The sequence below is a fragment of the Oncorhynchus tshawytscha genome, linkage group LG28, assembly GCF_018296145.1.
Source record: "Oncorhynchus tshawytscha isolate Ot180627B linkage group LG28, Otsh_v2.0, whole genome shotgun sequence".
Lineage (NCBI taxonomy): Eukaryota > Metazoa > Chordata > Actinopteri > Salmoniformes > Salmonidae > Oncorhynchus > Oncorhynchus tshawytscha.
In genome coordinates this window covers 11,410,204-11,426,247 of record NC_056456.1, presented here as the reverse complement: position 1 = coordinate 11,426,247, position 16,044 = coordinate 11,410,204, and the positions used below count along the sequence as shown (strand labels likewise).

Genomic DNA, 16,044 nt, shown 5'->3' with positions numbered 1-16,044 from the left:
TAGCAGATGTTAATGCGAGTGTAGCGAAATGCTTGTGCTTCTAGTTCCGACAATGCAGTAATAACCAACAAGTAATCTAACAATTCCAAAACTACTGTCTTATACACAGTGTAAGGGGATAAAGAATATGTACATAAAGATATATGAATGAGTGATGGTACAGAGCAGCATAGGCAAGATACAGTAGATGGTATCGAGTACAGTATATACATATGAGATGAGTATGTAAACAAAGTGGCATAGTTAAAGTGGCTAGTGATACATGTATTACATAAGGATGCAGTCGATGATATAGAGTACAGTATATACGTATGCATATGAGATGAATAACATTATCATAACAGTAACATTATATAAGGTAGCATTGTTTAAAGTGGCTAGTGATATATTTACATCATTTCCCATCAATTCCCATTATTAAAGTGGCTGGAGTAGAGTCAGTGTCAGTGTCAGTGTGTTGGCAGCAGCCACTCAATGTTAGTGGTGGCTGTTTAACAGTCTGATGGCCTTGAGATAGAAGCTGTTTTTCAGTCTCTCGGTCCCAGCTTTGATGCACCTGTACTGACCTCGCCTTCTGGATGATAGCGGGGTGAACAGGCAGTGGCTCGGGTGGTTGATGTCCTTGATGATCTTTATGGCCTTCCTGTAACATCGGGTGGTGTAGGTATCCTGGAGGGCAGGTAGTTTGCCCCCGGTGATGCGTTGTGCAGACCTCACTACCCTCTGGAGAGCCTTACGGTTGAGGGCGGAGCAGTTGCCGTACCAGGCGGTGATACAGCCCGCCAGAATGCTCTCGATTGTGCATCTGTAGAAGTTTGTGAGTGCTTTTGGTGACAAGCCGAATTTCTTCAGCCTCCTGAGGTTGAAAAGGGGGCGGTGAGGGTAGGCAACTAGAGGGAGTATGGGCCTGACACTTCATCACCAGGATTGATGAGGAGAGTTGAACAGCCTCCAACAGAGGACAAAAACCCTCTATTCTTCCACAATGTTCCAAAATCACGCACTACACCAAATGCATACCTACTGTCAGTGTATATGTTAACACGTCTTTCCACACTCACATCTACATTCACTTAGTACTATTTCCAAACACACTCATTAATCTCCCATATGCACTCCATGTGCATCTTCAACCGTTCTTTTGAAGCTACTTGCTATACATGTAAAATAACAACCACATGCTCAATAACATCTTGTGCTATTAGGAGTGGCTGCAGACCATGTAGACACTTCAATAAAATGCCTACAAACAGCTGTCAGCAGGGCTTGCCATTGGTACCTTCCCTGCCCTCGCTCTAGTCTTCTCTCTAAGACTAGTTAATAATAGCCTTCTAATACTAGTGAATAGTTTTATCGATTTTGTAATCTTTTATTTTGATAAAATTATTTTCATTGGCAAGATTAGCAACCAAGTATAAATATAACTGATCAAATTATGAAAGACAAGCATTGTAATTTTGAATTCTGTAAAGTGAGTGTGAAAGAATTGAAAAAATGATTGTTGTCTATCATCAATGAGAAGCCACCGAGGTCTGACAACTTGGATGGAAAATTACTGACGATAATAGCAGGCGATATTGCAACTCCTATTTGCCATATCTTCAATCTTAGACTACCAGAAAGTGTGTGCCCTCAGGCCTGGAGGGAAACAAAAGTAATTATGTTACCAAGAATAGTAAAGCCCCCTTTACTGGCTCAAATAGCCAACCAATCAGACTGTTATGAACCCTTCGTAAACTTTTGTACAAAATTGTGTTTGACCAGATACAATGCTATTTTACTGTAAACAAATTGACAACAGCTGTTTTGTTAGACTTCAGTGTGGCTTTTGACATTATCGATCAGTCTGCTGACAGAAAAACATATGTGTTATGGCTTTCCACCCCCTGCTCTATTGTGGATAAAGAGTTACCTGTCTAACAGAATACAGAGGGTGTTCTTTAAAGGACGACTCTCCAACACAATCCAGGTAGAATCAGGAATTCCCAAGGGCAGCTGTCTAGGCCCCTTACTTTTTATTTTAGTTTTTACTAATGACATGACACTGGCCTTGAGTAAAGCCAGTATGTCTATGTATGCGGATGACTCAACACTATACACGTCAGCAAGTGAAATCACTGTAACACTTAACAAAGAGCTGCAGTTAGTTTCAGAATGGGTGGTAAGGAATAAATTAGTCATAAATATTTCAAAAGCTAAAAGCATTGTATTTGGGATGAATCATTCACTAAACCCTAAACCTCAATTAAATCTTGTAATAAACAATGTGGAAATTGAGCAAGTTGAGGTGACGAAACTGCTTGGTGTAACCCTGTCATGGACATAACATACTGATACAACAGTATCTAAGATGGGGACAAGTCTATCCATAATAAAGGGCTGCTCTGACTTTTCAACAACACTATAAACAAGGCAGGTCCTAGTGGCTCTAGTTTTGTCGCACATAGACTACTGTTCAGTCGTGTGGTCAGGTGCCACAAAGAGGGACCTCGGAAAATTACATTTGGCTCAGAACAGGGCAGCACGGCTGGCCCTTAAATGTACTTGGAGAGCTGACAATAATATGCATGTAAATCTCTCGTGGCTCAAAGTGGAGGAGAAATTGACTTCATCACTACTTGCATTTGTAAAAAGTGTTGACATGCTGAATGCACGGAGGTGTCTGTTTAAACTACCAGCACACAGCTCGGAAGCCCATGGATACCCCACAAGGCATGCCACCAAAGGTCTCTTCACAATCCCCAAGTCAAGAACAGACTATGGGAGGCGCACAGTACTACATAGAGCCATGGCTACTTGGAACTCTATTCAACATCATGTAACTGATGCAAGCAGTGGAATCAGATTTTAAAAACAGATAAAAATACACCTTATGGAACAGCGGGGACTGTGAAGAGAAACACACACACAGGCACAGACACATATACACATGATAAGACACACACTCTACACACACTTACACATGGATATTGTATTGTAAATATGTGATAGTGGAGTAGTGGCCTGAGGTAACACACTAAATAAATTGGGTAAAATGTTATGAAATGTAATATTTTCAATTGTATAAAACTGCCTTAATGTTGCTGGACCCCAGGAAGAGTAGCTGGGGTTCCTTAATAAATGCAAATAGAACAAAATGTATAAGAACTCCTAAGCCTGTGTTAACCTCAGACCTTATTTAAGGCATTGATCCCAAAACCCCATTCTTTCCCCATTAATTTCCTCCATAGGAATGGCCAATGAACCAGAAGTAGAAACCGCTAACTCATATCCGTTTTTTAGGACTACAAGCTGGCGACCTCTACTGCTGGCGTGATCCACTAAGGTGGTAAGACCAGAGACCCTATACGGTAAAGTAAGATATGGCCATATATGACCTTATATACCTTATTTACATAAGAAATCAAGTGCATCCTCAGGTGCATCCTGTTTCCATTGATCATCCTTGAGATGTTTCTACAACTTGATTGGAGTCCAGCTCCAAGCTGGTAAATTCAATTGATTGGACATGATTTGGAAAGGCACACACCTATCTATATAAGGTCCCACAGTTTACAGTGCATGTCAAAGCAAAAACCAAGACATGAGGTCGAAGGAATTATCCGTAGAGCTCAGAGACAGAATTGTGTCAAGGCACAGATCTGGGGAAGGGTGCCAAAAAATGTTTGCAGCATTGAAGGTACCCAAGAACACAGTGGCCTCCATCATTCTTCAATGGAAGAAGTTTGGAACCACCAAGACTCTTCTTAGTGCTGGCCGCCCGGCCAAACTGAGCAATTGGGGAAAAAGTGCCTTGGTCAGGGAGGTGACAAAGAACCCGATGGTCACTCTGACAGAGTTCCAGAGAGCCTCTGTGGAGATGGGAGAACCTTCCAGAAGGACACATTTATTTTCAGAACTCCACCAATCAGGCCTTTATGGTAGAGTGGCCAGACGGAAGCCACTCCTCAGTAAAAGGCACATGACAGCCCGCTTGAAGTTTGCCAAAAAGCAGCTAATGGACTCAGATTTTTTAAAATGTATTTTATTTCACCTTTATTTAACCAGGTAGGCCAGTTGAGAACAAGTTCTCATTTACAATTGTGACCTGGCCAAGATAAAGCAAAGCAGTTTGACACATACAACGACACAGAGTTACAGATGGAGTAAAACAAACATACAGCCAATAATACAGCATAAACAAGTCTATATAAGATGTGAGCAAATGAGGTGAGATAAGGGAGGTAAAGGCAAAAAAAAGGCCATGTTGGCAAAGTAAATACAATATAGCAAGTAAAACACTGGAATGGTAGATTTGCAGTGGAAGAATGTGCAAAGTAGAAATAAAAATAATGGGGTGCAAAGGAGCTAAATAAATAAATAAACACATAAAATACAGTAGGGAAAGAGGTAGTTGTTTGGGCTAAATTATAGGTGGGCTATGTACAGGTGCAGTAATCTGTGAGCTGCTCTGACAGTTGGTGCTTAAAGCTAGTGATGGAGATAAGTGTAAAATGATGAGAAACAAGATTTTCTGGTCTGATGAAACCTTGATTGAACTCTTTTGCCTGAATACCAAGCCTCATGTCAGGAGGAAACCTGGCACCATCCCTACGGTGAAGCATGGTGGTGGCAGCATCATGCTGTGGTGATGTTTTTCAGCGGCAGGGACTGGGAGACTAATTAGGATCGAGGGAATGATGAACGGAGCAAAGTACAGCGAGATCCTTGATGAAAACCTGCTCCAGAGCGTACAGGACCTCAGACTGGGGCGAAGGTTCACCTTCCAACAGGACAACGACCATAATTACACAGCCAAGATAATGCAGGACTGGCTTCGCAACAAGTCTCTGAATGTCCTTGAGTGGCACAGCCAGAGCCCTGACTTGAACCCGATCGAACATCTCTGGAGACCTGAAAATAGCTATGCGCCGACGCTCCCCATCCAACCCGACAGAGCTTGAGAGGATCTGCAGAGAAGAATGGGAAAAACTCTTCAAATTCAGGTGTGCCAAGCTTGTAGCGTCATTTCTGCCAAAGTTGATTCAACAAAGTACCGAGTAAAGGGTCTGAATACTTACGTAAATGTGAAATTTCTGTTTTTTTTAATACATTTGCCAAAATTTCTTAACCTGTTTTTGCTTAGTCATTATGGGATATTGTGTGTAGATTGAGGGAGAAAAACAATTGAATCAATTTTTGAGTAAGGCTGTAACGTAATAAAAAGTGGAAAAATGAAAGATATCTGAATACTTTCAGAATGCACTGTATATTTAAAACTCATATATAAACGTGACATATTTTTAAATGTATGATCATATATCTTTAAGAACATAAATATCACACCCCCATACAAAATAATATATTATGGATATGTATTTTGATCATGAAAAATGTTCCACGAATTTTTTCCCCCATCAATTTATTTATTTATTTGAACTGTGTTCCAGAATGGCATATTTATGGCATATTTTTTTTTTAAACACATAAATCTCACACATAGGGATGAATTACTTTATAATTGCATTTGGTGTTAGGCAACCTTATGATTACTTTGTTCCTTGTAGGTACTGTAGATGATACTTGCCATCTCATTTTGAGACTAGCTTGAGATGGCGTAGACAACAATAGAGGGCTCGCAGTTGGCGTACGACGCCTCCTGGCTGCCATGTTGGAAGACCACCGCCTTTATTCTTCTGACAACAACAACCGAGTGGCTTCCCCAAACTAAATGATAACAGTGCCTAAAGAGTTGATTCATTACCACGGTAATTTTCTGTAGAGTATTTGGCTGCTCTAACAAGGCAGGAAAGACGACGGAAAAAAAAAACATGTTTAAAGATTCCCCGCAATCATGAAACACCATTGGTGACACCAGTGAGATAAGACTCAAAAACTGTCAGAAAAGCGAAGAAACCGTTTTGCTTGTAAAGGCCTGATCACAGACAGCTGTCAGTAACTGGTCTGCTACGATAATTTCATCACTGGTAAATCAAGTCTGATCGATTTCGAGTTTTGTTAGCAACAACACTAAATTAGCTAGCAGGATAGCCGGTAGTGTCTCAATTTAGCATGTGTCGCGTGAGTTTAAAGTTTTAGGGAAGCTATTTTTCACCATTAAAATGCACATTTATAACAAAGAATTGTGTGCCTCTATCATCGCATTTGCAGAATAATGTAAATCTACTGTTCATGTGATGAGTAGATTGGATAGTGATAATTTAGACTATTAATAAGCGCGTAACGTTAGCGACATAGGCAATATCAGAGCTGTTTCCTTCGCATGGGAATAATGTGGCCTTTTGGTAAACTTTTCATGCAATTATACTACACTTTATATGACTGGAGGAATTAGCAGTATGTTTTTCTAATACGATGGTAGCCTACCCTACGGACACTGACAACAGACCAATAAAAACGACCTTGTCTTGAATGCAACCATGTTATCAAGGCCTATGAAAAAGGGGTCCTGGCTAAAAGGGATCCAGCTTTTGATATTTGCTACGAAATATCAAATATGACGTTCATTTTTACAAAAACTGGATCCCTTCTAGCCATGATCATGAAAAGGGGAGCCACAAATTGTACAATATGACATCCATATTGCCTGGAGGACATTATTTTCCAAAAAAGCTCCAGTGGTTATATTTTATCATATGATAACCCAGTGAAAATTTGTTGAGAACTTTATTCATAAGTGAAAATGTGTGCACATTACAACATAGGAAAAAGGCCTCAATAGGATAGGACAACCTGCTGTGTTGACTATTGCTTGTTCCAGCCCAACAATATATGTAATCTTTATATGGTATTAACACCAGAATGAATTAAACAGAACCAAACAAGTAAGAGCCCTGATGGTATAGGTGACCTGAAGAAGTGATATTCTAACATCAGGTGTGCTTTTCATTTTATGTAGGCACCCCAGTTGACCTCCCCAGGTCGCAATTGTAAATGAGAACTTGTTCTCAACTTGCCTACCTGGTTAAATAAAGGTGAAATAAATAAAATATTATTATTATTAAGACACCCATGCTGACTGGATACCCACTGTGAAGATGAGCAATGCTGCAGAAGCATCCGTATCTACTTCTAGTACTTTGTCCTTTTCCAAATATTAAAGGAGACTTCACTCAATTATACAAGATGGTTGTTATATGATGTGCTTTGGTAAATCTGAATGATTCTGTTGATTCCATTGATTCCATTTGAGTAGAGCACCTTCACTTTGTCAAGACAAAACTGTATGAGTATGTAAAATGTCATTTGGAACATGTAAAATACTACTGTTTATGATATTGTAAACATACTGTACTTTAATAATAGGCTACATTGTTGTATGGGTGAAATTAAAATAGTAATCTTTGCTTTGCCTAGTTCCATTGAATAGAAAGTATTTCTTATAGCCTAACTTTTATTTCTTAACAATTTAAACACATTTAGCATAGACAATGTAATTGTTGTGGTAGTCTTCGTCAAACAATCTTCATTATCACAGTGCCACTCAGACCTTGGAGAAAAGTATCTGGCATTGGACTTGGTAGTAGTAGTTGTGTATATGTTTTAAGCTAAGGATCCCATCTCGTGCTTCCAGACATTTCACCACCTAGATTACAAGGGTTGTATTTGAAACAAAATATGGAATGTCAGCACAAGGCATGTGCAAAATCTAGCATAATGACTAGCTTCATATACGTTGTCTACTGGTATCATTTTTAAATTGAGAACATATAGCTGAACAATATGTAAACAGTGTGTGATTTAAGCTATCCTATGCTTCAGATGCATAATGTAAGGAAGGGGTGCATTGCAAATGCCCAAAAGGCAAAGGCCATTATACTGTGGGCCAGTGGTTCCCAACTCCAGTCCTTGAGTATCCCCAAGAGTACAGCTTTAGTGTAGCCCCGGACAAACACACTTATCAGGCCCTCAATGAGTTGAATCAGGTATGTTTGCCTGGGGCTACAACAAAAATGTGTGCTGTTGGGGGTTTTCAAGGACTGGAGTTGGGAACCACTGCTGTAGGCCTATGGCTGCACTGGCATTGTATGCCATTATCAGCTGCAAAATGGGTTCACATGGTTGATATCCTGAAAAAAAATAGCGAGAATTAAATAAAACTAATTGGAGAGCTTATGACTGAACAAAAAGGTAATGTTCATTTGAGAAGACAGACAAATTTGAGACAGATTCCCTTCCCCTCTTTATTGCAGGAATGTGATCTGTGATTAATCAACATCAACACTAGTTAATCTTGAATAATAGTTGACTCTTTAAAGTTGTGTTTAAACTTGTTAACTATTTCAATGTGTAAGCTAACGCATATGTAAAGGTTAGACATTTTAGTAACAAGTAGGCTATTATTACCAAAACAACTTCCGGTGAACCAAAAAAAGACAATATCAGTGGTGGCCAACCTCAAGCCACTGATCCCTGATCTACTGGGTGAGCAAACTAGGACACTGGCTTATTAACTAATTAGGCTTGATATATTGAATAAGGTGTTTTAGTGCTGGGCTAAAACAGAAGCATGCACACCCAGCAGGGTTGGTCTGCTCCAGTTGTAATAGGTTTCTACATTGTGTGACTTTTAAAACGGTATATACTCCATGGAATACAGGGATGTACCCTTACTCTGTTGGGACATTCACTGGGACCTCTTCATCTGCAGACAGGCTTCGACAGCTCTCTGTATCTGAAGACAGAAAACATCACAAGAAAACAGGCTGCATTTTTTCCTTTCCATTATACTCAAGTTAGACAGCCCTTAATATTACGATGCTATATCACTCTGTCCTCAGTTTCTCTCTAGGGGCTGGAACTTCCATATCCCGAGTAGCCTACTCTCCCTTCTCTGACACCTGGAAGTGCTAGCTAATCCTTTCACCCTCTTCCATGGCTGTTAGCTAGCTAACGTTACCTACCTAGCTACAAATGCATTTGGTGTTACAACGATAAATAAAGTACATCAAGATAGCTAATATGAAGTTAGCAAGCTGGTGATATGTAAAGTTAACTAGTGAGTGACATTTTACTTACTTTAATAGGTTCTCCCACGGCCTCTGTTTTATGGGTCCTTGGAAAACTAAATAATGATTGTAGCAAAACGCAGCCAGTCATGTTGAGGATTGGAGGTCTTTCATCTCCTTCTTCTATGAGGTTAACGATGGTTGCATCCAATTTGTTGCATTACTGCCAGACCTACAATACCTTATACTTTACTTAAAAGTAGAAAAATGTACTAAATACCCATCTAACACTATATTCACTAATTTCAAAATGATTTAAAATAAAATGAACACCCCCCTACTCCACTAATTAAATGTATTTATTCCTACTTCCTACCTCATGCCATCACCCTAAAAGGATGGGAAATCACCACATCCTGTAACTCTCCTGCTGTCAAGTCATGCACACCCAAATGCCTCTCTACAGCTGCCACCACAACCTCAATTTTCTGAGAGACTTCTGATCTATTCCTGCAGTACAATTAATAACCATTGCTGTAAATGCTAAAAATCCAATCTTACTGAAACTTATTTAACTTTTTGGCCTATCCCTCTGTACTAGTATATCTCTACTACTCTCACCACTTCTCCCATCTTCCTCTACTTTCTCTACCGCCTCAGCATATGACAAATGCTGCTCTACTCTTAACTCTAGAAACCTCAACCTGCTTCTCTCGCACGGGACATTTCTGATCCCCAGCTCCATGGGCACCCCTACAATTAACACATTCCACTACTTTCCCCAATACTACACATTCCTTTGTCTCATGCCCTTCTGCGCATTTCTCACACCTTGGACCCTCCCTCCTACACACTGCTGCCACATGCCCATAAGCTTGACACCTGTAACATCTTAACATATTCGGCACATACGCTCGTACAGGATAACTTATATGTCCCATCTTCACTTTATCAGGCAAAGACTCGGCTTCAAAACTCAAAAGAACAGACACTGACTCTGTTTCCCCATCCTGTCTGCGTCGCATCAAACGCCGAGCATCACATACACCGGGAATCTTTGCCTTCAACTGGTCAACGTCTAGATCTACTGCTACCCCAGTTATATCTCATTTCATTGGTGCCTTTTTCTTGAGAACGAAACACTTCACTTTACTTACCTCCATTCGTTTTACTTCAAGCGCATTCTTCCTCTGCCCAACAGACACACAAACAGTTATCACTAGACCACTTCTAGTTACCCTCACCGATTCCACATGACCCAACACTTTTTTTCCACCCACCGTGAAACCACAAATCGATCAGCTTACACTTTCTTCCAATCTCCCTTTTTTTCCGCCCGCCCGCTAACCGACCCTTTTCCTCCTTCTCTCTCTTTTCCCCTCTATTCTTCACCCGTATTCCAAGTATACCTTTCCTTGTGATAATACTGCACTTTTCCTCCTGACATACATCTTGTTCTTGTCCTCGCAAGGGATGCCATTTAACTGTCTTTTCAAGGTAAAGGCGCTCTTTCAACCATCATCAAACTCTTTCCCTCCCGAAAAGTCTGATGTTATTTTGTGATGTAGCTAGTAGTCCATGGCCGTGTTCGATAGGATCAAAACCACAATGTATCATGGGTAAATTGTGACTGACTGACTGATCTACAAATAACAAATTGTAGGTTTATAATTTGTGACGTTCATTTATAATTTGTTTATTTTCATACAGTATAGTTGTGGCTGCCCATAAGGTAATGTAAACATGGTTTAGGTATTGTTGTGTCAAACAGTGGGTTGCGCCCACAAGGGGGAGCGCGCAGGATCGGCAGGAACTCAGTCCGTCTTTAAATTTACCTTTGAAAGTTTTAATAGTAGAATGTACAAAGTGCAATTTTGAAATTGGGTCAAATGCATCATCAATTCATCTTGTCGTGTTAGTCATTGCATACCTTAGAGAGAGATGTATAACTTTTTAGAAATATCCAGATCAATTAGCTCAGTTTTTTTAGATCATAGATATTGTTGTAATTTTTTAGACACTCATATCACATGAACACACATTAGACATGGCCAAATGCATAGAATTGCAAGAACATTTGCTTTAAACCTGTTTGTGTCATGAACAGTGTTTGTGCCCACAGAAATAGACTTGCACGGGATGGGGGTGCACGGGATGTCCCCCAATTCTGGAAGGGAGGCCCCGATTGAAAAAGTTGGGGAAGCCCTAGTAGAATCCACTAGTATTCTGGTCTTCCAACGATTTCCATTGGGAATTGTTTATACCTGTTGCCACCAGCAGGGGTCGCGAAGGAGAATGAGCACAGTGGTTTGCTTCTCCCTCCTATTGCTTTGTTTTGTTAAAAAGATAGGTACACAGGTAACAATTTGAAAGATTTTACTGAGTTACAGTTCATAAGGAAATCAGTCAACTGAAATAAATGAATTAGGCCCTATTCTATGGATTTCACATGACAGAATACACATATGTTATATCTGTTGGCCACTGATTACCTTTTTTTGAAGGTAGAGGCGTGGTTCAGAAAACCAGTCAGTATCTGGTGTGACCACCATTTGACTCATGCAGAGCAACACCTCCTTCGCATAGAGTTGATCAGGCTGTTGATTGTGGCCTGTTGTTCCACTTCAATGGGTGTGCCAAAGTTGCTCGATATTTGCGGGAACCGGAACATGTTGTCATACACGTCGATCCAAAGCATCCCAAACATGCTCAATGGGTGACATGTCTGGTGAATATGCAGACCATGGAAGAACTGGGACATTTTCAGATTCCAGAAATTGTGTACAGATCCTTGTGACATGGGGCTGGCTGTACATTATCATGCTGAAACATGAGGTGACGGCTGCGGATAAATGTCACAACAATGGGCCTCAGGATCTCATCATGGTACCTCTGTGCATTCAAATTGCCATTGATTAAATGCAATTGGGTTCATTGTCAGTAGCTTATGCCTGCCCATACCATAACCCCACCATGGGGCAATCTGTTTAACACATTGACATGAGCACGCTGTTCGTCCACACGATGCCATACACACTGTCTGCCATTGCCCGGTACACTTGAAACTGGGATTAATCCGCGAAGAGCACACTTCTCCAGTGTGCCAGTGGCCATCGAAGGTGAGCATTTGCCCACTGAAGTCGGATACGACGCCAAACTGCAGTCAGGTTAAGACCCTGGTGAGGACGACAAGCTAAGACGTTTTCAGACAGAAATGATTTGGTTGCGCAACTCCACCATTTTTCATCAGCGGTCTCAGACGGTTCCGCAGGTGGAGGAGGTCCTCGGCTGGGGTGGTTACACATGGTCTGTGGTTGTGAGGCCGGTTGGACGCACTGCCAAATTCTCTAAAACAATGTTGGAGGCAGCTTATGGTAGAGAAATGAACATTCAATTCTCTGGCAACAGCTCTGGTGGACATCCCTGCAGTCAGCATGCCAATTGCACACTCCCTCAAAACCTGAGATATCTGTGAGATTGTGTTGTCTGAAAAACTGCACATTTTAGAGTGGCCTTTTACCAGTACAAGGTGCACCTGTGTAATGATCATGATTAATAATCAGCTTCTTGATATGCCACACCAGTCAGGTGGATGGATTATGTTGGCAAAGGAAAAATGCTCACTAACACAGATGGGAACATTTGTGCACAACATTTGAGAGAAATAAGCTTTTTGTGCATATGTAACATTTCTGAGAATATTGTTTCTCATGGTCTGAGAGTCTTTAGGTGCCTTTTGGCAAACTCCAAGCGGGCTGTCATGTGCCTTTTACTTGAAGAGTGGCTTCCGTCTGGCCACTCTACCATAAAGGCCTGATTGATGGAGTGCTGCAGAGATGGTTGTCCTTCTGGAAGTTTCTCCCATCTCCACAGTGAAACTCTAGAGCTCTGTGAGAGTGACCATCGGGTTCTTGGTCACCTCCCTGACCAAGGCCCTTCTCCCCAGATTTTGCAGTTTGGCCGGGCGGCCAGTTCTAAGAAGAGTCTTGGTGGTTCCAAACTCCTTCCATTTAAGAATTATGGAGGCCACTGTCCTTTGTGACATTCAATGCTGCAGAAATGTTTTGGTTCCCTTCACCAGATCTGTGCCTCGACACAATCCTGTCTTGACACTCTCCGGACAATTCCTTTGACCTCATGGCTTGGTTTTTGCTCTGGCATGCACTGTCAACTTTATATAGACACGTGTGTGCCTTTCCAAATTATGTCCAATCAATTGAATTTACCACAAGTGGACTCCAATCAAGTTGTAGAAACATCTCAAGGATGATCAATGTAAACAGGATGTACCTAAGCTCATATTCAAGTCTCATAACAAAGAGTCTTAATACTTATGTAAATAAGGTATTTTTGTTTTCAATTTGTTATAAAATTAGCAAACTTTCTAAAAACCTGTTTTTGCTTTGTCATGCTGGGGTATTGCGTGTAGATTGCAGAGGATTTTTTTATATATACATTTAATACATTTTAGGATAACCAAAGGCGCTGTAAGTGACTGGCTCGATTCGGTTTAACATTGGATAAAAGTAGAGACTCAGAGCTAGAAAATTGTATATCAAACACTACAGTTGAGGAACAATGGGAAATTAATTTTGCTTTGAAAGTTGATAAACTAGTAACCTCACTTTTGAGAAAATGTCTCTTGAATATTTTGGTACCTACTGGAGAGCTCTTTTTTGTCTACACCCATTCAGCATCGTTCTCTTAAAGCATTAGCCTCTTAAAGCATTAGCCTCACCCATCTCTTTAAGGATTCACATGTGAGGCTATGTACTATACAACCAAAGATTTCAAGACTAAAGGCTGGTTTATACTGTGGGTGTGTTCGTAAATTGAATCTGCAGAGCCAGAATGTGCTCTGGGCGTTCGTAAACTCAGAACGTTTTGATCTCGGAGCGTTCAGAGCGCACACTGGGCACTCTGGCCGAGGAGTAGGGTTGATCCAAGCGTTCTGACCTAAAAACAGCAGTCAAGCACCCAAGCTAACTGGCTAACGTTGGCTAGCTTTCTAGCTACTTCCAGACACAAATGAGAGAACAGCTCACTCTGACCATTTTACTCACCCTAGCAGAGCTGGTTAGGCTGCTTTTATGTTATCCAGAGCATTGGTGACTGCAACTGTGTTGCTGGCAACAATTGAATTAAGCTTTTTTTCCAACGTTTACTGACGGTGGACGGCGCACTGGAGTCCCACGTGGGAATCATTCCATACGGCCTGGCTCGGAGTTCACGGAGCCAGGGCTGGCTGATAACCCAGAACACACTAGAAGGGAGTCAGCCCGGTGGAGGAGTGTTGCAATGAATTCTGTGCGTATTCAGCCCAGGGAAGGAATCGGGCCCATTCCCCCTGCCAATACTGGCATTGGCCCCTTAAAAACCTCCGCAGCCCCCGGTTCATCCTCTCCACCTGCCCATTAGACTGAGGCTGGTACCCGGAAGTGAGGCTGACCGTGACAACCATCTTCTCCATGAAGGCCTTCCATACACGTGATGTGAATTGGGGGCCATGCTCAGAGATTATATCCTCCTGGAGGCCATAGTGCCAGAAGACCTGCAGGAACAGTGCCTCAATTACCTGGATAGAAGTATGGAGAACAGAGAGAGGGATGAAATGACATGATTTAGAGAATCTGTCCAATATCAAAAATATGGTGGTAAAACTAGAAGAGGGGAGATCGTGACAAAATCAATAGACAGATGAGACCAAGGATGCTGAGGCACGGGGAGGAGATTCCCTGCTGGAGCGTTCCAGGGGGATTTGGATTGGGCACATACGGAACATGAGTTGGCATAACGAGTGACATCCTGCACCAAGGTGGGCCACCAGTACTTTCCAGAGAGATTGAATGGTGCGGGTGATTCCTGGATGACCAGCGATGACAGCTGTGTGCTCCCAGGTGCACAGCCCATCCCTTATTCCCCTGGGAATGTAGGTGCGCTCAGGAGGACAGGTAGCAGTTGCCGGTTCCCTCACCAAGTCCTGGCGAATGTCCACATCTACGTCCCAGAGCACGGGGGCTACTACTCGAGAGGGCAGAATTATGGGTGTCCTCAAGACAGGAACCTCTCCCGAATTGTAGAGATGGGACAAGGCATCAGCTTTGATGTTTTTTTAACCTGGGCGATATGTCAGTGTGAAATCGAATCTGGTGAAGAAAAGGGCCACCTGGCTTGGTGCGGGTTCAGTAGCCTCACTGTCCGTATGTAGCGTTTAAGAGCAGTTAGCCAGTTAGCTTGGGTGCTTGACTGCTGTTTGTAGGTCAGAAGGCTTGGATCAACCCTACTCCTCGGCCAGAGTGCCCAGCATGCGCACTGAACGCTCCGAGATCAAAACGTTCTGATGTTTCTCTTGCTGCGGGCGATTCCCTGATCTACCTCTACGCAGATGACACCATTCTGTATACTTCTGGCCCTTCCTTGGACACTGTGCTATCTAACCTCCAAACGAGCTTCAATGCCGTACAACACTCCTTCCGTGGCCTCCGACTGCTCTTAAACGCTAGTAAAACCAAATGCATGCTTTTCAACCGTTCGCTGCCTGCACCCGCACGCCCGACTAGCATCACCACCCTGGATGGTTCCATCTATAAGTACCTAGGTGTCTGGCTAGACTGCTCTACTCTCCTTCCAGACTCATATCAAACATCTCCAACCGAAATCAAATCTAGAGTCGGCTTTCTATTTCGCAACAAAGCCTCCTTCACTCACGCCGCAAAACTTACCCTAGTAAACTGACTATCCTACCGATCCTCGACTTCGGCGATGTCATCTACAAAATAGCTTCCAATACTCTACTCAGCAAACTGGATGCAGTTTATCACAGTGCCATCCATTTTGTTACTAAAGCACCTTATACCACCCACCACTGCAACCTGTATGCTCTAGTCGGCTGGCACTCGCTACATATTCGTCGCCAGACCCACTGGCTCCAGGTCATCTACAAGTCTATGCTAGGTAAAGCTCCGCCTTATCTCAGTTCACTGGTCACGATGGCAACACCCACCCGTAGCATGCGCTCCAGCAGGTGTATCTCACTGATCATCCCTAAAGCCAAAACCACATTTGGCCACCTTTCCTTACAGTTCTTTGCTGCCTG

The 16,044-nt window shown here is 42.1% G+C and overlaps 1 long non-coding RNA gene across 2 annotated transcripts; it reads right to left on the bottom strand.

Moving 5' to 3' along the window:
* Positions 1-4,893: 4,893 nt before the first annotated feature.
* Positions 4,894-10,545, bottom strand: LOC112226704. Of its 2 annotated transcripts, none has more exons than XR_006080230.1 (3): positions 9,019-10,545; positions 8,614-8,674; positions 4,894-4,949 (listed from the first exon to the last, which is right to left on the bottom strand). It is a non-coding gene; the product is annotated as an uncharacterized LOC112226704 (long non-coding RNA). The 2 variants fall into 2 exon arrangements; XR_006080229.1 differs by lacking the exon at positions 4,894-4,949 and adding an exon at positions 5,198-7,585.
* Positions 10,546-16,044: the final 5,499 nt, after the last annotated feature.